The sequence below is a fragment of the Carcharhinus amblyrhynchos genome, chromosome 28 (genome assembly GCF_965287045.1).
Source record: "Carcharhinus amblyrhynchos chromosome 28, sCarAmb.v2.hapA, whole genome shotgun sequence".
NCBI lineage: Eukaryota > Metazoa > Chordata > Chondrichthyes > Carcharhiniformes > Carcharhinidae > Carcharhinus > Carcharhinus amblyrhynchos.
The window spans coordinates 27,181,861-27,201,814 of NC_137351.1; the positions used below are offsets into that span (position 1 = coordinate 27,181,861).

General features: G+C 45.5%; 1 protein-coding gene across 1 annotated transcript in view; it reads right to left on the reverse strand.

Annotated features, from left to right (window-relative positions):
• LOC145359474 (multiple C2 and transmembrane domain-containing protein 2-like) overlaps positions 1–19,029 on the reverse strand; it is a 473,933-nt gene extending 454,904 nt beyond the window's left edge. The window contains exon 1 of the mRNA XM_080214042.1: positions 18,944–19,029. The gene's annotated coding sequence lies outside the window, so the exon portion shown is untranslated. The remainder of the gene's footprint in view (positions 1–18,943) is intronic.
• Between the last annotated feature and the right edge of the window lie 925 nt (positions 19,030–19,954).

Below are 19,954 nucleotides of genomic sequence, written 5' to 3' on the forward strand. Positions count from 1 at the left end.
GAGGAATCTAATGGATACAAAATTGTCTTCTTGACAGAAGCCAGAGGGTGGTCGCAAAGAGTTGTTTTTCAAACTGGAGGCCTGTGACCAGCGGTGTGCCTCAGGGATCGGTGCTGGGCCCACTGTTACTTGTCATTATATTAATGATTTGGATGAGAATATAGGGGGGCATAGTTAGTAAGTTTGCAGATGACACCAAGATTGGTGGCATGGTGGACAGAGACGAAGGTTATCTCCAATCTTGATCAATTGGGCCAGTGGGCTGACGAATGGCAGATGGAGTTTAATTTAGACAACTGCGAGGTAATGCATTTTGGTAGATTGAACCAGGGCAGGACTTACTCAGTTAATGGTAGGGCGTTGAAGAGAGTTACAGACCAAAGAGATCTACGAGTACATGTTCGTAGCTCCTTGAAAGTGGAGTTACAGGTGGACAGAGTGGTGAAGGAGGCATTTGGCTTGCTTGGTTTCATCGGTCAGAACATTGAATACAGGAGTTGGGATGTCTTGTTAAAGTTGTACATGACATTGGTAAGGCCACACTTGGAATACTGTGTTCAATTCTGGTCACCCTATTATAGAAATGATATTATTATAAAACTAGAAAGAGTGTAGAAAAGATTTACTAGGATGCTACTGGGACTTGATGGATTGAGTTGTAAGGAATAGACTGTGACTTTTTTTCTCGGAGCGTAAGAGGCTGAGGGATGACCTTATAAAGTCTATAAAATAATGAAGGGCATAGACAAGGTAGATAGTCAATATCTTCTCCCAAAGATAGGGGAGTCCAAAACTAGAGGGCACAGGTCTAAGGTGAGAGGGGAGAGATACAAAAGTGTCCAGAGGGGCAATTTTTTCACACAGAGGGTGATGAGTGTCTGGAACAAGCTGCCAGAGGTAGTAGTAGAGGCAGGTACAATTTTATCTTTCAAAAAGCATTTAGATAGTTACATGGGTATGATGGGTATAGAGGGATATGGGCCAAATATGGGCAATTGGGGTTTCAAAAAAAAATATAAGGGCGGAATGAACAAGTTGGGCCCAAGGGCCTGTTTCATTGCTGTAAACCTCTATGACTGAGTAGATTCCAAAGCTGGAAGTGTTAACATTGTGAAAGTAATCTGCATGTTTATCAGCTTGTAAATAAAGCATTATAGTTTGTTATACTAACCGATGGTTGCCAATCATTGTAATTACTACAACAGCCATATCCTGAATTATGATTGTTTTGTTTCTATCGTCATCACGTTTTCAGAATCTGCCATCCTGGTGCTTTTTCAATAAACCCATCATCTCTATTTCAAAAAAAAAGGAGGCAGGATTTCTCCTGTTTAGACCTTTTATCTTCTACATTTCGGAGCACGGCCAGGATTAGAATGATTGAATGGCTGCGACTCAGAAGGGAAGCATTCAGCCTGTTTTATCCATACTAGCACTTAGCATGAGCAACACAGCTAATCCCATCCCCCTGCCCTATTTCAGCACTGGCCTTTGCAGATTCTCTCTCTTCTGGTACACTTGCTCAAATTTCAAAGTCCAGATTCCATACAAACAAAGAACAAAGAACAGTACAGCACAGAAAACAGGCCCTTCGGCCCTCCAAGCCTGTGCCACTCATTGATCCAACTAGACCATTCGTTTGTATCCCTCCATTCCCAGTCTGCTCATGTGACTATCCAGGTAAGTCTTAAACGATCCCAGCGTGGTCGCCTCCACCACCTTGCTTGGCAGTGCATTCCAGGCCCCCACCACCCTCTGTATAAAAAATGTCCCTCTGATATCCGAGTTATACCTCGCTCCTCTCACCTTGAGCCTGTGACCACTTGTGATCGTCACCTCCGACCTGGGAAAAAGCTTCCCCCTTTTCACCCTATCTATACCCATCATAATTTTGTACACCTCCAATAGGTCTCCCCTTATTCTCCGTCTTTCCAGAGAGAACAACCCCAGTTTACCCAATCTCTCCTCATAGCTAAGACCCTCCATACCAGACAACATCCTGGTAAACCTCCTCTGCACTCTCTCTAAAGCCTCCACGTCCTTCTGGTAGTGCGGCAACCAAAACCGAATGCAGTATTCCAAATGTAGCCTAACCAATGTTCTATACAACTGCAACATCAGACTCCAGCTTTTGTACTCTATACCCCGTCCAATAAAGGCAAGCATGCCATATGCCTTCTTCACCACCTTTTCCACCCATGCTGCCACCTTCAAGGATTTCAAGGACAGAATTTTCCGACCGGAATATCCCGCCCAAGGTCAACGGACCTTTGCATGGTCCACCCCCTGCCCGCTATGATTCCCATGGCGGGCGGGATGGGAAAGTCCCCCCGCCTTGTCTCCTAGTGACAATTAAGGAGAACTGCAGAGGAATCAGTTCATTGTATGAACACCCACCATTCACTCGCCATTGTGTTAACAATGGCTTCTAACATTCACACAGTCAATGGAAGCATTGATCATTTTGTTACATGACCAAAACGGACTTCAGATAGCAAATCTTATTTGTTCCTTGAACCAGGACAAACAAGCCAGTCTGGAAACAAAGAAAGAAGAGTCCTGTGAAGGGCTCTCTCCACCTATAACCTCAAGCCCCATCTGTTTATTTAACTTTCCACCCGCCACAGTCAGAGATGTTTTAAAGAATTCAACAGAGAAGCTGGATAAAAACTTCTAGATGAAGCTCAGTGCAAACTGGGGGAACAGCATCTCATCTTCCAGCTAGGCAACTTTCTGGTTTCAACATCGAATTCAACAACTTCAGATGATTCTACCCCACGTCAACCCCTTTGTTTCATTTCATTTTTACTGTTCTCTACCTTTCATTTCTTTATTGTCTTTATTTTTCTTTCCCCCTATTTTATCCCCCTTTTCCTTACTTTTTCCCCTCCTTTGCTTCCCCTTTTTTCCTCCTCTCCCACCCATTTCCCCCCTCCCCTCCACATCTTCATCTGTCATAACTTACCCTCTGATTCCAGCTTCTCTGCTGTTTGGTCATTTACACCTTCTATTCTCTCTGTGAACTGCCATTAGCTGCCTTTCCGCTTGCTTCTGTGGCTATGACTCATTTTTCATTCCTGTCACCCTACAGCACAGAGATCTCCCACATTCTATGCCTCGTAGCTTTGACAAAGGGTCATCTGGACTCGAAACGTCAGCTCTTTTCTCTCCTCACGGATGCTGCCAAATCTGCTGAAATTTTCCACAATTTTCTCTTTTGGTTTCAATCTAGAAGGTGCTGTCTCCGGAGGAACAGACCAACCCTCTGTTTACATGTTAAACCACCTCAATGTCTGAGCTCAGCCCGGATCCAGCCAAGTTGTTAACCTTATCAATGTGATCTTAGACTTTATCACTTGACTTAGCCTCACACGTTATGATCACACATACAGGAATAGATTATGAGTGTGTGTGAAAGCTGCAACGTTTTTATTATTTTAAATTGACTGGGTTAAGTACAAACTTTCCTCAAAGAAACCTGTCTATTTATGTCTTTTACAGTCACATGACATGAGCAGCCCACTGAACTTGCTCAATGAAACCTGGGCTGATTTTCAACTCCACTTTTCCACTCTATTCACGTATTCCTCAGTTATCTCATTGCCCAAAAGTATCTATCAAATCTCAGCCTCGAATATATCAATGTTATATGACTAAGCATCCATAATCCTCTGGGTTACCAATTTCAAAGATTCTTAACTCTAAGTGAAGAAGTATCTCCTCATTTCAGTCTTAAACCAGGCAATTTCTTATCCTAAGATTATGACCTTTAATTCTAGACTCTGTAGCCGGGGGAAAACAGTCCCTCCACATCTACAATGTCGAGGAATTTTTATACGTTTTAATGAGGTCACCTTCCACTGTCCCAAACTCCAGAGAATATGTAGGTCTTGTACACTCAATAATCAAGCGATAACATCACTAGGCTGTTGCCTAGATTATTATCGCGAGACTATCAATCCAGAAACACAACTAATGTTCTAGGGACTCGGGTTCGAATCCCACTGGCAGATGGTATAATTTGAATGCAATAAAAATAAATATTTGGAAGTAAGAATCAACTGATGACTATAAAACCATTGTCGATTGTTGTAAAAGCTCATCTGGTTCACTATTGTCCTTGAGGGGAGGAAATCTGCCTTATCTGGTCTGACCTAGATGTGACTCCAGAGCCACAGCAATGGGGTTGATTCTCAACTGCCCTCATACAACTAGGGTCGTACAAGAAATGCTGGCCAGCCAGCAATGCCCATGTCTAATGAATGAATAAAAAAGAAAATCCAGTAAGGATTGAAAAATGAGAGTCAGAGCTTGAATATTGGTACCCAGAAGATCCGAGGGAAGGACACAAATAGTGAACCTGCCCCCTTCCCTCCTGCACACCAGCCAGACCCACGTGCTCTGCAAACTGGTAGGAATCAAAGGGCAGGTCAGAGTTACAGGATTTTCAAATGTCCCTGTCCCAAAGCCATCCAAAATGAACTGGAGGATCCAAGAAATCAGCTCTGTTCACCCGGATGCCTCAGGCACAGGCTGAACTTCCCACTTCAGGGCACTGATATAGGTAAAAGGACTCAGTGCTTGGAAATCTGTCCCTTTCACCAAGCTCTGCTCTCGAGGCAATGGGCCTTCCCTGAGAGACAAGAGCCAGGGAATTTCCAGCCTATAATGGTCCACGTTGAGAACCTATTTCCTGCAAGTGTCGTACACACGTGTCACTTGTTGGTATATACAGTGGCGGCACGGTGGCACAGTGGTTAGCACTGCTGCCTCACAGCGCCAAAGACCCGGGTTCAATTCCGACCTCAGGTGACTGTCTGTGTGGAGTTCACACATTCTCCCCATGTCTGCATGGGTTTCCTTTGGATGCCCTGGTCTCCTCCCACAGTCTGAAAGGAATGCAGATTAGGGTTGCAAAAGAAAAGAAAAAAAATCTGGAAATAATTTCCAACTGATTTGCATTAAGGATAATGCGATAAAGAATGGCCTTGTATGGAGCTAGGTTTATTGGGTAAATCATCCCTAATCATGGCGATCATTGTCTGTGCTACTCAGACTTTAATAGTTCATGTACACGGTTAATTTATTACCAATAACTTCCTCTTAGCTCACCATCAAACCAGAAGCTGACATCTGTGACAAAGCAGTGGGACAGAAATGAGGGGAAGTTATGTTCAACTTACAAAGTGATCTGCTGTGACCATTCCTTGGGGCACTGCAATCAAACGTGGTTGCTGATTAACTAGGGAGACCCACAGCAGTAATAATAATTGAGAAAACAGCTGCAGGGTTGATGTCAGGAGCGCAAGGAAGACTAGAGAAACAAGAGCTTGGTTTGTGAAGAACAGCTGCCCACCTCAAACCTCTTCCAGCTCCTACAGCCACCGTTCAAAAACATTCATGGTTTTTGCATTCGCCGCAGGTGCTGCCTGACCTGCTAAACTTTCCCAGCATTTTCTGGTTCTACATCCAGCCTCCTCAGTGTTTCGTGCCTGTATAAGATACTGAACCTTGCATGTGCTACTCTGCTAGTTTGGTTACTCAAGTGTTTAAACCCATTGAAGCTTTGTAAGAATGACTGCCAATAATTGAGGGCATGCGTGTGAACTCTGGAACTACGTACACGTGTGTGTGTGTGTGTGTGTGTGTGTGTGTGTGTGTGTATACGCACGTCTGGAGGAACGGGGGTGGGTAAAGCAGTATGTGGGGAAGGCAGGGTTGACTCCAGATCACCGGTGAGTTTGTGATTTTTGATATTCCCCACACCTCGCCTGCAACCTCATCAGGTTCATGCCTGCTTCACATGGATTTGAATATAACTGACCCCCTCCCCACACCCGGCCGCTGATATCACATCGCATCGGCGCAGTTCACACAGCAGGTTCACCTAGATGTGAACCTATTGAGGGGGGAGGGCGGGGTCTCCCCAAGGGCGCAAAGGTAAGTATTGCCCCCGGGTGAGAGGGACATGGCCAGCGGTGGCCTGGCATTGCCCCCCCGGTGCAGATTGGCACCACCGAGTTGGCATCTCTGGCATTGCAAATTACACCAAGGGGCGGTTCCCAGTGGGATCCTAACGAGTGGCGGCATTAATTTAGATGGCTGGGAGTGGACTGGGGAACTGGGGATGACAGCAATGGTCACTGGGTGGGTTGGGGAAGTACGGCGAAAGAGAAGATGGTGGGACTCTGATCAAAGATGGGCAGGGGAGCCCCCGAGACGCCTCTAGCGGGATGGAGTGGGGAGGGGGAATGGTGGAGGGTGGAGGCTTACTCAGATTATGATTGGGGCACAATCTTTAATCTTTATTTTTAACCTTTGCAGCCAAGATTTGCCCCCCACATCCACCCCGACATCATGAAACACAAACCCTTGTTTTTTTTTTTGGCAATGTGTCATGAGAAACTCTGGAGAGAAACACGCTAGTTTTTGCGCTGGTAACATGTGTTTTGTTAAGATTTAGCACGCATGTCCTAGACGTGTGTGCACAGAAGATGAGGGGGGGCGGTGGGAAGCGGGGGTGAATAACAGTGCATATATATGCTCTTTGACAGTTCAGATTTTATTTATTACAACATCTGACATTTTATTATAGGCAAATCCTGGCCTTTTAATCCCTTCGCTTGTGTTTGTTTGAGGTGAACTTGCCACCTCACCAGTTCCCCACCCTGGAATTCGCCCCACTTGCTGGTCACCTCAGTCTGGAAGTCCTGTCGTACAGGAGTTTTGCTGGGTTTGTGCGCATTAAATCAATGTGCAACCTTGAGAAAAATAACTGGATGACTAGATAAAACCATCAATGGCAGGCAAGTTCACACAGCACAGTTAAGGTGAGAACTCATCAAGGTGAAAGAATCAAACTATAAATGAGAAAGAGCCGGAAACTTGTTACTTCAGAGACCATCCTGGCAATTTGAGGATTATTGCTGAGACCAAAGAATCCCTATAGTGCAGAAGGAGGCCATTCGAGCCTGCACCAACAACAATCCCACCTAGATCCTATTCTCATAACCCCATGTATTTACCCTACTAATCCCCCTGACACAATGGGGCAATTTATCATGGCCAGTTAACCTAACCTGCACATCTTTCTACAAAAGGTCATGAACGTAGCCCAATCCATCACATAAACCAGCCTCCCATCCATTGACTCTGTCTACACGTCCCGCTGCCTCAGCAAAGCAGCCAGCATAATCAAAGACTCCACGCACCCCGGACATTCTCTCTTCCGCCAGGAAAAAAAAATACAAAAGTCTGAGGTCACGCACAAACCAACTCAAGAACAGCTTCTTCCCTGCTGCTGTCAGATTTTTGAATGGACTTGCCTTGCGTCAAGTTGATCTTTCTCTACACCCTAACTATGATTGTAATGCTACATTCTGCACTCTCTTGTTTCCTTCTCTATGAACTCTTTGTCTGAATAGCACACAAGATGCAATACTTTTCACTGTATGCTAATACATGTGATAATAATAAATCAAATCAAATCTTTGGAGTGTGGGAGGAAACCAGAGCACCTGGAGAAAACCCACACAGACACGGGAAAGAATATGCAAACTCCACAGTCACCCGAGACCGGAATTGAACCCAGGTCCCTGGCACTATGAGACAGCAATGTTATTTACTTTGTACAAGTGTGCCTTTTTGAATAAATAGACGGCTCTCATTTAAATTGACACAGAAACAATCACACTTCGCAATATTGCATTTCACACCTAGATTATCTGACCATGATTAGAACGGTTAATCTGCCAGCAAACACAGAAAGGCACCAGGAGCAGAAACAGCTGAAAATACAGCATTCAACATAACTGTTCTAAACAGAGTGAGACTCAAAAAACACGAGTAATCACATTAATCCCAATCGGTCTTACTTACAACAGCTGCCTTCAAACAGACCGAGGACACTCTCCCTGATTGGAAAATGCCATCAAGGGTGGAGGGAATGCCACTCTGGCAGCCCAATGTTCCAAGTTACAGTTTGCCATTTTTGGTGTGTGAGCCCCCTTGCAATTAACCCTCCAAACCCTTCAACCCACTGAAAGCCCAACAGGTTAAAATCACAGACTGAATAACATTGTGTTGGACACTCTTGTGCAATTATCACATTCTGAAGGTGTGTCTCAGACAGGCTTTATGTTACATGGTGAGATCACAGGAATTGTTCACCTTGGAGAAAGGGAAACAAGATTATGAGATAGACAAAGAAAAAAACGTTCCCATGGGACGATGGCACAAGGATTAGGCAAAGACACAAAAAATTACTTTCCTTTAAAAAATTAAACATGGAACTTGCTTTTTTTTTTAAACCAATACATTCATGGGATGTGGGTATTGCTGGCTGAGCCAGCATTTATGGGCAATAAATCGCCCATCCCTAATCGCCCTCAACTTGACTGACTAGGCCATTGCAGAAGGCATTTTAAAAAGTCAACCAAAATGCTGTGGCTCTGGAGTCACATGTAGGCCAGACTGGGTAAGGACTGCAGATTTCCTTCCCTAAAGGATGTTAGTGAACCAGATGGGTTTTGACAACAATTGATAATGGTTTAATGGACATAATCAGACTAACAGATTCAGATTTCCCAAAGCATTCCCCTGGGTCTCTGGATTACTTGTCCAATGACAACACCTCTCTCTTCCCCCCCTCCACCTTCATAGAAATCATAGAAACCCCTACAGTACAGAAAGAGGCCATCTGGCCCATCGAGTCTGCACCGAACACAATCCCACCCAGGCCCTACCCCCACATCCCTACATATTTCCCCACTAACCCTCGAACCTACACATCTCAGGACACTAAGGGCAACTTTAGCATGGCCAATCAACCTAATTCTCACATCTTTGTGCTGCCTTACAAAGCAGAGATAATCAATGGTTTCAAAAATGGATGGGTACTCGAGTGAAAATAAACTTGCAGGACCACAGGGATAGACTGGGGGAAATGAGACCTATCGTATTGTGAACGATACAGAGATTGGGCATGGGCTGAATGGCCTCCTTCTAAGCCAGTGTGAATCATCTATAAGAGATAACACCTGGTCAAAACTTCCCTGCACCGGTTTTGATGCCTGAAACAATCAGAGGGGATTTATCCAGAGTCCTTTACCTCTTATTATGCTTTTGGGTTTTTTCTCTTGTGCGTTTACATGTGTGGAGGGGGCTTAGTCAACATGTTCTCACCATCATGAACAGGTGGGTGGGGATCTCACCATCATGGAGTCCAGACGGGTGGGTGGGGGGATGGGGGGAGGAGGGGCCCCTCACCATCATGGAGTTCAGACGGGTGGGTGGGGCTCTCACCATCACGGAGTCCAGACCGGGTGGGTGCGGGGATGGGGGGATGGGGGGACCCTCACCATCATGGAGTTCAGACGGGTGGGTGGGGGGATGGGGGGAGGAGGGGCCCCTCACCATCATGGAGTTCAGACGGGTGGGTGGGGGAGGGATGCGATAGCTGCTCTTTACCTGCCCGTGAACTTGTAAGAAACAGGAGGTCTTTAATATGCAGGTATTTTCTACATTTGATGGGATTAGCTCAGCAGCATTGGATCGCTCTCTGGGAGGAGGATCTCTAAACACATTGGCCCCGATTTGACCGGCACAGCCACCTGAGGCAAGATCACGCCCGAGGCCAACTGGGAATGCCATTCTGCGAGCCTCGTCCACCCCAATTTCTGAGTGGCCGTGACAGTAAGATCCAGGCCTTTGACTGCCTTTATTCAGGCTGCCGTACTGACATCCCCAAGCTGTTATATTTAGAAAGGATCAGGAAACGACCTCAGCTTGACGTTATCTAAACAGCTGAACTCCAACAGGCAGCACAGTGGCGCAGTGGCTAGCACTGCTTCCTCACAGTGCCAGGGACCCTGGTTCAGTTCCGGCCTTGGGTGATTCTGTGTGGAGCTTGCACATTCAACCCATGTCTGCGTGGGTTTCCTCCAGGTGCTCCGGTCTCCTCCCACACTCCAAAGATGCGTGGGTTAGATTGATGCTAAATTGACCATTAGTATCAGGAGGACCATCAGGGTAAACAAGTGGGGCTACGGGGATAGGGCCTGGATGGGATTGTGGTCAGTAGAGGTTCGATGGGCCAAATGGTCTCCTTCTGCAGTGTAGGGGATTCTGTGATTCAATGACAGTGGGGTGGGTGGTAATCACTCACAATTTGGATGCCTGTCCTGTCTTCACTGGTCAGAATGGATGCATTGATACTGAACAAACTACCAGATAAACAGGGTATATTAAAAATGCTCAGTCACAGTGGTGATATACTGTAACAGGCTGTACATACGGTCCACCAGCTTCCCTCCCCAAATAGACAGAGGAGGAGGAAGAGGTCAACATTCTCCATGCCAAATGTTCCTCTGCCATCTGGAATCAGTAAACTGCTCTCAACTGTCGTAGATTGTATACACTTTCTATCTAATTACTGTATCGTAGCTAAACCGCTGTTTCTTCATAAACTTGCCTTAAAATTACTTCCAAAGAGTCAACTGCCTCTTTAGCTAACTGTGGCCCTGAAATTTCACAATTTTCAAATATTATGCTTAGAATCCCAACCGTGCAGAAGGATGTTTGACCCCATCGAGTCTGCACCAACCACAGCCCCACCCAGACCATATTCCCGTAGACCCACATATTTACCCTGCTAATGCCCCTGACACTAGGGCCAATTTTGCACAGCCAATCCCCCCTAACCCGCAAATCTTCACATGTCAGAGGAAACCGGAGCACCCGGAGGAAACCCACGCAGACACGGGGAGAATGTGCAAACTGCACACAGACAGTGACCCGAGGCCGGAATTGAAACCGGGTCCCTGGCGCTGTGAGGCAGTACTAAGCACTGTGCCACCGTGCTGCCCCTCTTACGTGCAAATGCAGCCAGGGTCAGGACACAAGTGAAACAGGGTGACGTTCCCCAACAATCTGGCTTCACTTCAGGATCAAGTTCGGTATTCAAACCACACAATGACCAGAATTCTCTCTCTGTTCACACCCCGCATTTGTACTACTGAAGATGGAGAATTTGGCGCTCTGCAAATCTCCGTTCACTTCAGCAGGACCGGAGAATCACGCAGGCGTGAGTGCCCGCAGACACCCGGGCAATATCTGCTGTGTAAAACAGTTTGGGCTTTGCACCCATGCCAAACCCGCGAGTCGTGAGCACATCAGTGGAATGCGGGGATTAGAACAGGAATATTAAAGGGTTACACAGTGTGCTTAATCATTGCTTCAAATTATGCCTCTTCTAACAAGGTCACGTCATTGTGGTCACGACTCTCCCCCAGGACAATAATATTCTCTACGTCTCTCATTATAACCTTAGGCCATGTCAGCCTTCTGATTCCAAAGGCTCAAGAAACCACCCCAAAGATTTGAATTCAAAATCCAGCCTGACACTCCGTGCCGTGCTTGAGGGAGTGCTGCACTGTCACAGGTGCCAGCTTTCAGATAGGGCACTCAACCAAACTGCCATCTGCCCTCTCAAATAGAAACAAAAATAATGCTATGTGGGATATTTTAAGATGAGGGCGGCTCAGCAGCACAGTGCTTAGCACTGCTGCCTCACAGCTCCGGAGACCTGGGTTCAATTCCCGGCTTGGGTCCCCGTGTGTCCTCTGGGTGCTCCGGCTTCCTCCCACAGTCGAAAGATGTGTGGGTTAGGTGCATTGACCATGCTAAATTTCCCCTTAGTGTGCTGGGATGCATAGGTTAGAGGGTTTAGCAGGGTAAATATGTGGGGTTACAGGGACAGGGCCTGGGTGGAATTGTTGTCCGTGCTGACGCGATGGGCTGAATGGCCTCCCTCCGCACTGTAGGGTTTTCATGACTCTATGATAAACAAGGAAATGATGTCCATGGTGTGCTGGCCAATATGCATCCCTTAACCTTTAACCCTATCTGATCATCAGCTCTTTCCTCTGTGCAAAATGGCTGGCACGTACTATAGGACATGCCAAAGTTTTGGAAGGTGCTACATAAATGCCAGTCTCTCTTTTGTGGTCTTGATCCCAACATAATTACCATCTTTTTCCTACCCTCCATGACAAATTAAATTTCACTTTTAAATGAAAGGATTCCGATATCTGCACATGAGTGTAGAGTTACTGATGAGATTACACAAACTTGAAATTATTCTGATGACATACAAGTTTCAGTCTTGTACATGCCATGTCCTGTACTTGTGGAATACTCAAACATTCCATGTTATTTGGTAAATTGATGACAAGTTTTCACTTTCTCTCGCAGTCAGCTTATTTTAAATTCCTCATTCCGCACAGCCGCTTACTCAATGCGAAATAATCTAACGTTTGGCTAATGCTTCCTTTCAGGAATGTATTTCTTTCTTTATTAAACAATATCTCTGCCAACCATAACACTTTTAAATTCGGAAAAAGCACATAAAGGCAGCAAGAAACACTCTGTTTATCAAGAGCAAAATACTTTCTAAAAACTAGTTTGTGGGTTTTGGGTGTCTCTGGCTAGACCAGCATTTATTACCCATCCCTAATCGAATCATAGAATCCCTATAGTGCAGGAGGCCATTCGGCCCATTGAACCTGCACTGACATCAATCCCACCCAGGCCCGAACCCCATAATCTCAGTTATGTACCCTGCTAATCTCCCTGGCACTAAGGGGCAATTTAGCATGGCCAATCCACCTATTCCACACACTCATGGACTGTGAATCATAGAATCCCTACAGTGCAGGAGGCCATTCAGTCCATTGAACCTGCACTGACAACAATCCCACCCAGGCCCTATCCCCATAATTCCACTTCTTTACCCTGCTAGCCCCACTGACACTGAGGGGCAATTTTTCATGGCCAATCCGCACATCTTTGGACTGTGGGAGGAAACCGGAGCACCTGGAGGGAAACCCATGCAGACACGGGGAGAACATCCACACAGACAGGCATCCGAGACCAGAATTGAGCGCAGGTCCCTGGAACTGAGCCCAGGTCCCTGGTGCTGTGAGGGAGCAGTGCTAACCAGTGTGCCACCTGGTTGCCCTCAAGAAGATAGTGGTGAGCCACCTTCTTGAACTGACGCAATGTTTGGAACACCCATCTTGATGGATCCTAGCCCAAACCAGAAAAACATCAGCCATGCCTGAGATCTTTCCCAAGTGTCCTTTAATCCTGAAAGCTCAGAGAGCATTTGCCAATAAACAGTCTAACCTCCATCACCAGCTTACACAATGATAAGCAAATCTATCATCCGTTTAACTTCGCAACACGCACAAAATGTTGGTGTTCCTCCAAGCAGGGATTTGAAGCTTTTGTTCTAAACGCAGGCATTATGACAAGGATTAAACTTCTGCTGGCAAGACTTAAGAGGTAATTCCAAGTAAATCTGCAGTAAAAATCGAGGGTGTGGTATGTTGGGTTCCCATGTTATTTATTTTAGGGGAACGGCAATAAACAACAATGTGTAGGAATATAGCATTTTAAACACCAGAATAACACTCTTGTGAAGATTGCGTGACATTTAAAAGAAAATCATACCAAACCACAGAAGTAAATGATCAGTATATGGCCAAAAGCTGGCAAAAAGGGGAAGGTTTTATCTCCTTCTTCTACTGATGCACTAAGGCAGACTTTCATCTGTTTCCATAGCTAGTAAATCCTGGATAGGTCTGTTGCCAGAGGCCATACGCTGAGTCAAGCATATCTGACCAGGGGTCTCTCCTGTTCTTACCATCTGTCAATTGATATGTTACAACAATATTATAGGTTGACCCTGTGTATGAACGCAATTTCCTGGGTCAGCAAGTCCTGAGGTGGGTTTTGAAACCAGAACCTCTGGCTCAGAGGCAGGGACATTGCCTATTACATCTAATGGGTATCTCTGTGTGGAGTTTGCACATTCTCTTTGTGTCTGCGTGGGTTTCCTCCCACAGTCCAAAGATGTGCGGGTAAGGTTGATTGGTCTTGCTAAAATTGCCCCTTAGTGTCCTGAGATGCAGGGTTAATATGTAGGAATATGGAGGTAGGGCCTGGGTGGGATTGTGATTGATGGGCCAAATGGCCTCTTTCTGCATTATAGGGTTTCTATGATCTATGACCACAAGACCTCCTCCAGAAGGTTTCATAAACATCATGGTCGAATTTCCACAAGAGTATCCAGCTATATTCTCAGCAGGAAACCCAATAGTCAGCACGGTGGCAAAGTGGTTAGCACTGCTGCCTCACAGCACCAAGGGCCTGGTTCAATTCCAGCCCGGGTCATTGTCTGTGTGGAGTTTGCACTTTCTCCCCATGTCTGCATGGGTTTCCTCCGGGAGCTCCAGTTTCCTCCCACAGTCCAAAGATGTGAAGATTAGGTGGATTGGCCATGATAAATTGTTCCTTAGGCGTCCAAAGATGTGTCAGTCAAGGGACTAGTTATGGGAAATGTGCAAGGTTATGGGGAAAGGACCCGAGTAGGACGCACTGTCAGAGAGTCAGTGCAGACTCAATGGGCTGAATGGCCTCCTTCTGCATTGTAGGGATTCTATAATTGTTGGGCTAAATACGTGGAGTTGAAATAGGGCCTGGGCAAGAGTCAGTGCAGACAGTGGGCTGAATGGCCTCCTTCTGAAGGAACTCTGTAAAGATTTAAAAATTGCTACACCATTTTCCAGAAGTTTTCATTGTTGAAGCTAATTGCAAATTGTTAGAACATAGAACATTACAGCGCAGTACAGGCCCTTCGGTCCTCGATGTTGCGCCGACCATTGGAACCAATCTAATGACCCTCTAACCTAAACTATTCCAATGTTATCCATATGCCTATCCACTGACCATTTGAACACCCTGAAAGTTGGTGAGTCCACAACTGCTGCAAGCAGACCATTCCACATCCTTACTACCCTCTGAGTAACGGACCTACCTCTGACATCCGTCCTATAACTACCACCCCTTAATTTAAAGCTATGTCTCCTCGTGTTAGCCATCACCATCCGAGGAAAAAGGCCCTCACTGTCCACCCTATCTAACCTCTGATCATCTTGTATGCCTCAGTTAGGTCACTTCGTAACCTTCTCTCTAATGAAAATAACCTCAAGTCCCTCAGCCTTTCCTCATAAGACCTTCCCACCATACCAGGCAACATCCTGGTAAACCTCCTCTGCACCCTTTCCAATGCCTCCTCATCTATCTTATAATGCGGCGACCAGAACTATACGCAATACTCCAAGTGCAGCCACACCAGAGTTTTGTACAGTTGTAACATGACCTCACGGCTCCAAAATTCAATCCCTCTGTCAATAAAAGCTAACACACCGTATGCCTTCTTAACAACCTTATCAACCTGGGTGCCAACTTTCAGGGACCTATGCACATGTACCCAGAGATCTCTCTGCTCGTCAACACTACTAAGAGTCCTTCCATTAGCCCTATATTCTGTACTCCTGTTACTCTTACCTTTAGTTAGTGCTTTGTTTAGCCCTGATCAACACATCCCTCACACAGGACCAAATGATCTACTTCAATGGAATCAGGCATCTCGAGCCTGCCAGGACTTCCTGTACCCCTGATCATTCTCATGGTTGGATTGAGGTGGGTTGGGGAAAGCGATGGATAGTTCTTATAATTTACATTATCTCACCTTTTATTGGTAAAACTATGATTGTAAATTTGCTGAAAAGGAAGATTGAAAACATCAGGACAAACACAAGAATGCCAAATTTCAAACTTTCACAACAATTTATACCCAGGAGAAGAGAGCACAGATCAGTTGGCAACTCAACCCTGGATGCCCAAGAAATGCCATAAAGAAAGTAACAGCAACCGCCTTAAATGCACCATTTGAGGAGCTCTGTAGTAGCAAGAGATGTATTCAGTTAAGTTTATAATGTGGCTCATTTATGCTTGCTAGATATCATAGAATCATGCAGTGCAGAACAAGGCCATTCAGTCCTGAGTGTGCACTGAACACAATTCCACCTAGGCCCTATCCCCTTAACCCCATGCATTTACCCTACCTAGCGCCCCCCCCCCCCCCAACCCCGACACTAAGGGGCAATCTAGCATGGCCAATCCACATAACCCACACATTGGGAAACCGGAACACCCGGAGGAACCCCACGCAGACACGGGGAGAACATGCAAACTCTGCACAGACAGTGACCCAAGCCGGGATTCGAACCCTGGCGACATATATTAACTTGTAGGGAACCATTCTCAAGGGGAGAGGAACATATTCAAGCCTTTTTTGAATCTTCTGGAAGTACGGGTAGCCTTTTGTTCCCTGTTACTCCATGGCAACGCCTTGGCCAATCAGAGTTCATGTCCTAAACAAAAAAAAACCTTCTCTCTTGTAGAACAAATTGTCATAATGGTTTGAAATTTGGAACTCCTGTAATTGTGAGTGTGAGATGAAGAGTTTTGACACAGTTTTCAGTATGTACCATGAAGCGACTGTTAATATAAAACACACACACACACATATATATATATATATATCAACGATAACCACTATAAATACAATAGGGATTTTAGAAGAAACTTCCTTCAGGGTGCAGTGTGAATGTGGAACTCGTTACCACAAGTAGTAATTCAGATGACTATCAGAAATGACCAAATTAGCACTGATGCATTGAAGGAGAAAATAAGTAAACATAAAAAGAACCAAATGGAATTTCGATCATGATCTCAAGACGGACAGAGAATCTGGTGAACTGGTGCAAAGACAATAATCTCTCCCTCAATGATGGTAAAATGAAAGACATTGTCATCGACTTCAGGAAGCATAATGGAGAACACACCCCTGTCTACATCAACAAGGATGAAATGGAAATACTCGAGAACTTCAAGTTTCTAGGTGTCCAGGTCTCTGTCCTGGTCTCACCAAAGCCTCTACTTTCTCAGGAGGCTGAGGAAATTTGGCATGTTCTCTACGACTCTCACTAATTTTTAACACATGTGCCACAGAAAGCATCCTTTCCGGATGTATTGGAGCTTGGTGTGGCTCCTGGTCTGACCGAACCTGCAGGAGACTGCAAAAGGATGTGAACAAAGCCCAGTCCATCGCTCAAACCAGCCTCCCAACCACTGACTCTGTCTACACTTCCTCGAGAAAGCAGCCAGCATAATCAAGGACTCCACGGACCCCAGGTATACCCTCTTCCACCTTCTTCCGTCAGGAAAAAGATAGAAAAGTCTGAGGTCACGTTCCAACTGACTCGAGAGCAGCTTCTATCAGACTTTTTGAATGGAACTAACTTTCTCTACACCTTAGCTATGACTACAACACTATATTCTGCACCCTCTCCCCCATGTACTCTATGAACAGTATGCTTTGTCTGCATAGCACGCAAGAAAGTTTTCACTGTGTCCCAACACAATGTGACAACAATAAAATCAAATCTAAATCTAAAGCTGGAGGAACTTAGATCCAAGTAATTTTTTAAATAACCATAAAACAAAATCATCAATTGTCATTAAAAACCAATCTGGATCCCCAAGACCCCATTAGGAAAGGCAAACTTCCAGCCTTACCCGGTCTGTGCCGTAATCGGGTCGCTCTCAAATGGCTATTTGAAATTCTGGACTTGCCCCATGATCAAATTCTTAAAAGGACAAAGAGAAGTTTGGGTGGAGTATTAACACTGGTATCCTGGGCCGCATGAGCCAGTCCTGTGCTGGATCTATTTCTGAATCTGTTTTTACCAATTAGCACCTACTAGATCCTAAGAACCTGGCGCTTATATGAAAATAAATCCCCTTCTCCCCACTAGATCCTTCACCACTCATCTTAAAACTGCGAATAGGATCATCATCAGATATTCTATGTATATCCACAGAAATGGGAGAATCTGGCTCCGGGAACACAAGGCAACTCACACAAGGTCACAATGATATGGGTTGCCAAACGCTGATGAAGGTGTAAAGACTTTGTTCCAATAACTCCAAAAGGAGCTATTTTTATATTTCATGGTTGGAATGATTCATTCATTGATAATATAGGAGCTGTCGGTAACAGCACCAGGAAAATGTTAAACACTTCCCTCCCAACGATCGTTTTTACAAGAGGCATGAAATAAAATGGGATGGCACCCATTCAGAATAGGTGAATACACCAAAGAATCCCTACAATGCAGGAGGAGGCCATTTGGCCCATCGAGTCTGCACTGACCACAATCTCATACAGACCCTGTTCCCATAACCCCATGTATTTACCCCATGCTAGTCCCCCGACACTAAGGGGCAATTTACCGTGACCACAACCTTGCGAGCACATCTTTGGAATGTGAGGGGAAACTGGAGGAAACCCACGCAGGCACGGGGAGAACATGCAAACTCCACACAGGCAGTCACCCGAGGTCGGAATCGAGCCTGGGTCGGTGGCGCTGAGGGGCAGCAGTGCTAACCACCGTGTCACCCATGTCTCAGACCAATACTGGCAACAGCAACTTGCGAATTCACGCTACTTGGTGTAGCAGGAAGTAAGCATTATTTAGTAACAGATTACCACAGCGTGGCATGATTCACTGTCAGTTTCAGAAGAATGTGAGCCCTCCAAGTGCTCGATGCAGAGTCAAAGTATACCCCTGTACATTCCATCAATGGAGTAAGAGGCAGAGAAAGAGAGAGACAGAGATACACACAGCAGAAGTGTCAACTTGAAAGGGGACCCAATCTGCTCTTCACTCGCTCACTCAAACATATAACAGCTGCCTGTACTAAGAGGGGATAGAAATTTTTCACCCTTCAGTCTTTCCACTCACTGGTAGTTTGAACAGACAGGAATGCAAAAAAAAAAGCTGAAATGTTTGTCTATTATAGTCAAAGTTCAGCAAAAAAAAACCATCGATCAAAGCAACTTATTTAAATGCAGTTGGTAGGATTACATCAGGAGATTTAAAATCTGGATTTAAACTGCTGGGAGAATGGCACAGGATAAATATTTTGGCTTAAATGCAACATTCAAGAAGTAAACAAAAGGTACACACACCTTCTGCGACCATCTCTCTGTGACTCCAGCTGTCACTGTTCCTCTGTCTCCAACCTCGTCCAAGGGAAGCTCTCTTCCACTCACTCACTCACTCAATCACCTACTTCCTCGTACAGTTTTGCTACATAAAGGGGAGGTCCCTCGCCTCTGCCGACTGTAAATGCTGCAGCTCTGCCAGACACACAGGGCTGCGTGCAGCCTCCTGCAATCCCTTTCCCTCTCTCGCAGTCTCTCCTCCTGCCTGTCTTGTCAGTCAGGAGTGTGGATCTGTGCCCACACATTCCCTTTTAAAATCTTATCCCACCCACAGACAAGGAGGGGCAATGGTAAATCATGATAAATCATGCATTTTTAACATTCAAACCACAGCATTTTGGTTCATTTTGCTTCACAGTTGAAGGGTTTTTTCTTTAAATCTCAGTGTATTTATAGCAAAGATAAATGAGATTTTACATCATTGATACTGAACAGACCATCATTGTTGCAAAAATGATCTTTATGTAATATAAAATATGTAACCTCCTCTTCCCCCCTCCCAATAAAGGCATTTGCCCACTCCCTGTCTCTAAAATGTTTTGCTTGCCAGTATTGGATGAGCAGAAATATCCTCCAAAAATATGTGTTAGCAAGGCAGAATCCTCTTCAATCCCCCCATTCCAATATCTGTTCCCTAGTTACAGACTCCATCCCTCTCCCTGGCAACTGTCTGAGGCTATTTTTACAACCTTGGTCTCAGGACGAGATTCTGTCCCCCCCACCGCAACCCCCAACCCCACCCTCACACTGCCAGGAAGGTAACCCCCCCTTCCACCTCTGCAATATTGCTATCCAGCTTCACCCCTCTCTCAGCTGATCCGCTACTGAAACCCTCACTCGTACATTTGTCACCTTTGTTCCTGAGGATTCCACAGCATTCCTGGCTGGATCCCACATTTTACCCTCTATAAACCTGCAGTCATCTGAAATAAAAACCCTGCTGTTTCAAATCCCCCTCACTGGCCTACCCTGGCT